Source organism: Zingiber officinale, chromosome 5A (assembly GCF_018446385.1).
Source record: "Zingiber officinale cultivar Zhangliang chromosome 5A, Zo_v1.1, whole genome shotgun sequence".
NCBI classification, from domain to species: domain Eukaryota; kingdom Viridiplantae; phylum Streptophyta; class Magnoliopsida; order Zingiberales; family Zingiberaceae; genus Zingiber; species Zingiber officinale.
In genome coordinates this window covers 53,678,324-53,684,493 of record NC_055994.1, presented here as the reverse complement: position 1 = coordinate 53,684,493, position 6,170 = coordinate 53,678,324, and positions in this window count along the sequence as shown.

The following is a 6,170-nucleotide window of genomic DNA, read 5'->3' as shown; positions in this document are numbered from 1 at the left end:
ATTTATGAAGGTTCTTTTATCTTATTAGAGTTAGAAGATGAGTTATAAATTTCCATATTTTGCATTGTGGGAGAAATTGGATTTAAAGTATACAAATTGCCAACTAATGCACCAGAACAGATAATCACTTTATTTCTCTTAATAACTACATCATTACTAAAAGAAACTGAATATCCATCCATAAACAGTTTAGAAACTGAAATTAAATTCTTTCTAAAACTACGTACATAAAGACGATTCTTTAAAACCAAATTTCTATTCCTATTAAAAGATAAGTAGACATCTCCCACTGCAACAGCCGCCACCTTAGTAGCATTGCCCATGTAGACGGTAATCTCTCCTTTAGTTAGTCGTCGGGTTTCCTGGAACCCCTGCAAGGAATTGCAGACATGATCAGTGGCTCCAGTATCTACACACAAGGTGCTGGTAGATAACACCGCTAAACATGTTTCAACAACTAGAGCATGAGATATACCTTTGTTGTTTTGATTCCTACGAGGACAGTCCGCCTTCCAATGCCCTGACTGCTTGCAGATGAAGCACTTTCCCTTCGGCTTCTTCACTCCAGCTTTAGGTCTTGTACTCTGAGATTTATTCACTTTCTTTGCTGAACCAACTTGTTTCTTCTTCTTCTTTCCTTTCGGTTTAGAAGTAGAACCATTTTCAGCATAGTGAATATGAGAATTGTGACGAAACAAATCTTCTGCTGCCTGAAGTTCTTGTTGGTGCAATTTCCAGTAGGTCAAGGTTGACCTAGTTGACCAAGCGTAAACCTTGGTCATGGTTTCGATGTTTGACAATACAGAAAGATATGTAGACATGGACAATGCAGGTGCAGTTGTCCATGCGGAGAGATACTGATCAGGGTCTGATCAGGTTGGATGGAGAAGAGTAAAGTAGGTCAAGGTTGACCGGATACTTGACTGCGAAGCCCTAACTGGGATGTTAGGCAGTTCAGAAAGTCCTGGTGAGTGAAGCCTGGCAGTCGGGAAGTCCTGGTGAGTGAAGCCAGACAGTTGGAGAAAGTCTCGGTGAGTGAAGCTAGGCAATTGGGAAAGACCTGGTGAGTGAAGCCAAGCAGGGGAAAGACCTAGTGAGTGAAGTTAGGCAGTTCGGAAGTCCTGGTGAGTGAAGTCAAGCAAGGGGAATCCAGATGGGTCAAGGTTGACCAGACATCTGGTGAAAAGTCCAAGTATGGAGACTTGGCACGGGTAAAGTCCAGGTATGGAGACTTGGCACGGAAAAGTCCAAGCAGGGAGCTTGGCACGGGAAAAGTCCAAGCAGGGAGCTTGGCACGGGAAAAGTCCAAGTATGGAAGCTTGGCATGCGAAGTCGGAGAGGGCTCGGTAGCTCGTTCTCTGGACCGGATGGAGTCGGAGAGGGCTCGGTAGCTCGTTCTCCGGACTAGGTCAGAGAGGGCTCGGTAGCTCCTTCTCTGGACCGGACGAAGTCGGAGAGGGCTCGGCAGCTCGTTCTCCGGACTAGGTCAGAGAGGGCTCGGTAGCTCGTTCTCAGGACCAAGTAGGGTTTTGGGCTGGGAGCTCTAAACCTGGATCGGTCTGGTGACCGATCCAGTGATACGCTGGGTTATCTGATCGGTCTGGTGACCGATCAGTAACCAAACAGAAGCATTCTGTTGCTTGTATGATCGGTCAGCAGACCGATCAGTGATTGATCAGAAGGAGATCACCTTCGGGAGGGAAAGGTCCTGATCGGTCATGGGACCGATCAGGGAAGGACCTGATCGGTCCTCATGACCGATCAGGGAAGGGCCTGATTGGTCTTGTAATCGATCAGGACCCTTGTGGACCGATCAGGATGAAGCCTGATCGGTCCACGTCCTAGCCGTTACGTAACAACGGCTAGTCTCTTCTGTGTCTTCTTCGCAGGTTATAAAAGGGGTTGAGGAGCTACTGTTCCAGGGTGTTACTTCTTCCTTCTTGCCCCTGCTTCTTGCTGCACTTGAGCTTTGCTGAGCTCTCTGATTCGTGAAGCTTCGTGTGAGCTTCCCCGGCTGGTCAGCTGCTGCTGTTCTTCCGTGAAGTTACTGCTTCGACAACGGAAACCAGTCGAAGGCAAGCAAGGTGTTTTACATTCATATTGTTTGTATTTCTTGCTGTATTTATATCTTGTTGTTGCAAGTTATTGTGGCGAGGTTTCTCCACCCAGAAGGAGTTGTTATTAGCCGGTTTTCCGGGGTCTCATCCACCGACGGATTGATAGGCTTCGTCCACCTTACGGACACGCCGAGGAGTAGGAGTATAATCTCCGAACCTCGTTACATCCACGAGTTTGAGGTTTGCTATTCTCCGTTGTCGTTTCTTTTGTTTATTTCCGCTGCGCTAACCCTAATCGTAGGAAGAAACGCGAAGATTTGGGGTCGGCTATTCACACTCCCCTCTCTAGCCGCGATCATCGATCCTAACAAGTGGTATCAGAGCGATGTCGCTCTTCGCCGGATTAACACCCGAGGGAGCACAAGATAGAGATGGATCAACTCGGAGAGGACATCACAATTCCACCCTTCTACGATCGCGACGACTTCGCATTTTGGAAGGTAAGAATGAAATATTTTCTTATGACTAATCTTGAGAATTGGAGGTGTGTGCAAGTAGGATTCACTCCTCCGGAGGATGAAGAAGGAAAACCTCTCAAGAAGAAGGGGTGGACGAAGGAGCAAATCCACCAATCAACCATCAACGATGAGGTAACGAAAATCATTGAATTTTCTTTACCTAATGATGTTTTGTGTAGGATAGGTGGATATAACGATGCCAAGGAGTTGTGGAATAACTTAGCAAAGCTCCATGAGGAGAACTCCATTTCAAGTCATGAAGAGGAGTCAAGTGAGCCAAGGAGCTCATTTCATGGAGGAATGGATTTAGAAGTTGAGGGTCACCCAACATCTAAAGAATAAGAGGAGGAGAGTTCTTCTTCAAGTTCGGAGCAAGAAGAAGAAGCGTCTACCTCCGGAAGGGATGAAGAAGAGAGCTCTCATCCACTCTCAAACCTAGGTAACTCAAGCATTTCAATTTCAAATAAATTACACATAATGTGCTTTGAGTGTAAGGAATTTGGACACTACAAGAGTAAATGTCCAAAGAGGGTTAGGAAGACTCCACTGGCGCCAAAGATCAAGGAAGCCGGAGTCCCAATACGCAAGAGCAAGGAGCACGTGGTGTGCTTCCAATGAAAGCGAAGGGGACATTATCGGAGCCAATGTCCGAGGGGGAGGCAACCTCACAAGGACAAGAAACCAAGCACATCAATAGGGGGAGCTAAGGCAAACCCTAAGGTAACCTTTAAGGCTCATTATCGCAATTCTAATAAGATGCATGCTAGTAGTTTGATTGCAATTGATAACAATGGTAAGCATGATAATTATAGAAATCGATACACATGCTTAGGTGCCAAACATGTGAGCCTAGATAAGGATAACACTAGAAATACCAACCCTAGGATTAGTTCATCTAAGGTTAGGGAGAACCTAGGTAGAAACCCCAAAACAACTAGACACATGCCTAGGAATACCTCAAAGAAAAATGAAAAATTAAAAATTGAGGTATTAGAGAAGGAGAATCAAGTCTTGAGGTCAAGACTTGATACTTTGGAAAAGGCTCTTAAGAACTTGGAGAAGTCATCTCTAGGGTTTAAGGGTCAAAAATCAATGTCCAAGGATAAGAAAGGTTTGGGTCACAAACCTAAGTCCCAAATGGTCAAGCCCACTTATCACAATGTTCCATTCGATTATGGAACAAAATCTAGGGCTAGGAAGACCATCACCAAGGTCACAAGGGGAGTTACCCCTAGAGTTGATCTTGATGAGTCCCAAATGACCAAGGCTTCAAAGCCTAGGAGGGTCATTAGAAGGGTTGCTAGGGAAGTCATCCCTAGTGAATACTTAGTGAACTCAATGAGCTCCAATAGGTATTGGGTTCCTAAGAGCATGATTCCATCACGCTAGATGGATTAGAGTGTGCCAACCTTACTTGAATAGGTAGTTAACCTAATCATGGCAAAAGGTGACACTTTGGGAATTTTCAAGGTGTAATCAAGCCTTGAAAATGAAATGGAAAGTTATTCCTAAGATAATTAGGATGTGCCAACCAAATTTGAGGAGTTGTCTAGAGTCAATCTAATTGGCACATAGTGATCTAAACATCTTTGGTATATGATTTGAGGTCTATCACACTTAGGAATATAGAATTTATGGCAAAATGATCAAAATTATCAAAAATGGCAACTAAGGCTTGAATTAGGTATTTTCTATACCTTTACATGTTATTTGCCATATATTGGTTGCCATATGCCATGTCATGACATCATATTTAATCTATGATCTTTTGAAATGTCATGATAATGCTTAGGTTAGTTAAATGTCATGATTTATTTAAGTTTCATACTTTATGCCATGACATCATGACATTGGCACATGTTTTCATTTATGATATCATTATATGCCATGTCATCATCTTGTGCATTAATGATCAATTAACTTGATTTAAGGATAAGAAACACAATTTGATATGGAGATCAAATTGTTGTTTAGAAAAATGCATGAGATCTTAGCCTAAGATAACCTAAACCCATATCTCACATCAAAATTGACTTGAATGTGTTTGATACACCTTAGATGTGTGTGAAATATTAGGATTATGAGTTAGGATCAAGGTGCATAGTTCTTGTACCTAGATGAACCTAATTCGAAATTGGGGATCATAGGGAAAGCTTATGTACAAGTCATGTACATTTAGCCCTAAGATTGTGGTCCTAAATTAAATGGTTTAAAATCATTTCAAAATTGATTTGAAAAACCTTGATGAAGCTTTTCTAGTAATAGCCTTCATCATTGAACAAGTTGATACAAAGATGACTTAACTTTGAGCTATTTCAAAGACTTGTGAACTTTGTATCAAGATTGAAAAATGGAAGCTATTTTCATAGAAAACTATTTTTCCTTGATAATATATGTTATGAGGAATGTATCCTCAAAGTTTTACAATTTTTGGAATTTTCTGAAATTTTCTAGGAGTTTCTGAATTTCGGGAGGAAAACCAGAAATTCTGATATCAGACTTGTGGACCGATCAGAGAGGATTCTGATCGGTCCAGGTCTGTGTGGATCGGTCACTGGACCGATCCAGAGGATGCCTGATCGGTCCGGTGACCGATCAGGGCGTGCCAACTTGCTGAAATTCGACAGGTTGTCTGAAATTTCAGCTCGGGAAGTGGTGTTTTAGGTTTCTAAAGGTTTGGAACTCTCCAAGACATTGTTGGTGCAATGGTCAAGGGGGAGTTGATCTTTAGGGGGAGTTTTACCTATTGGTCAAGGGGAGTTGACCTTTAGGGGGAGTTGTCATGAGTGATATGGGATTATCACTAAATTGACTATTGACATTAGTATCAAGGGGGAAATTAAGGGTTTCAATGAAAGGTATGGGACTTTCATTAGGAAGAAACTCTTGACCTTGATATTTACTCTTTTTGATGTGTGTCTAGAGAATGTTCAAGGAAGAACATTGGAGTTAGTGGGAGAGTTTGTTGATCACGACGAGTGAAGTTGTGAACAACGATAACTTACTCTTCAGGGGGAGAGTTTGTTGATGTGTGCCAATAGGGGGAGAATGAAGGGTTTAAGTTAGGCCTTCTTTATCTAAGAAGGAGGTTGCCTTCTTAGAAGGAGAATGTAAGGTTGTAACTTATGTTTCATTACCTAGTGGCATGAGGAAAGTTGAGGCTATTGGATTAGCCTAACTTAAAGGTATTGTCAAACATCAAAAAGGGGGAGATTGTTGGTGCAATTTCCAGTAGATCAAGGTTTTGGTCAGAACTTTTGGTCAGAACTCTAAATTTAGAATAATATTGATTCCTCAAACAATACTATTTTAAATTAACCAACACCTCAAAACACCGTGAATTTTGTATGCCAAGATAGTGTGGACGTATACAAATTCAACATTTGTAAAAGGAGGGTTTAACCCATTAATTTTATTATCTTGTCAACCTAAATTTTTGACAAATAAAATTAATAGTTGGTATCCTTTGGTCACACGAATAATAGCAGTGACTCCGATGGGGAGGATACTATTAAACGTGCCTAAGTGTATACCATTACTTGACACTAAGTCCATTAATAAGATTGTGCCCCTTCCGATGGGGAAGATCACACTC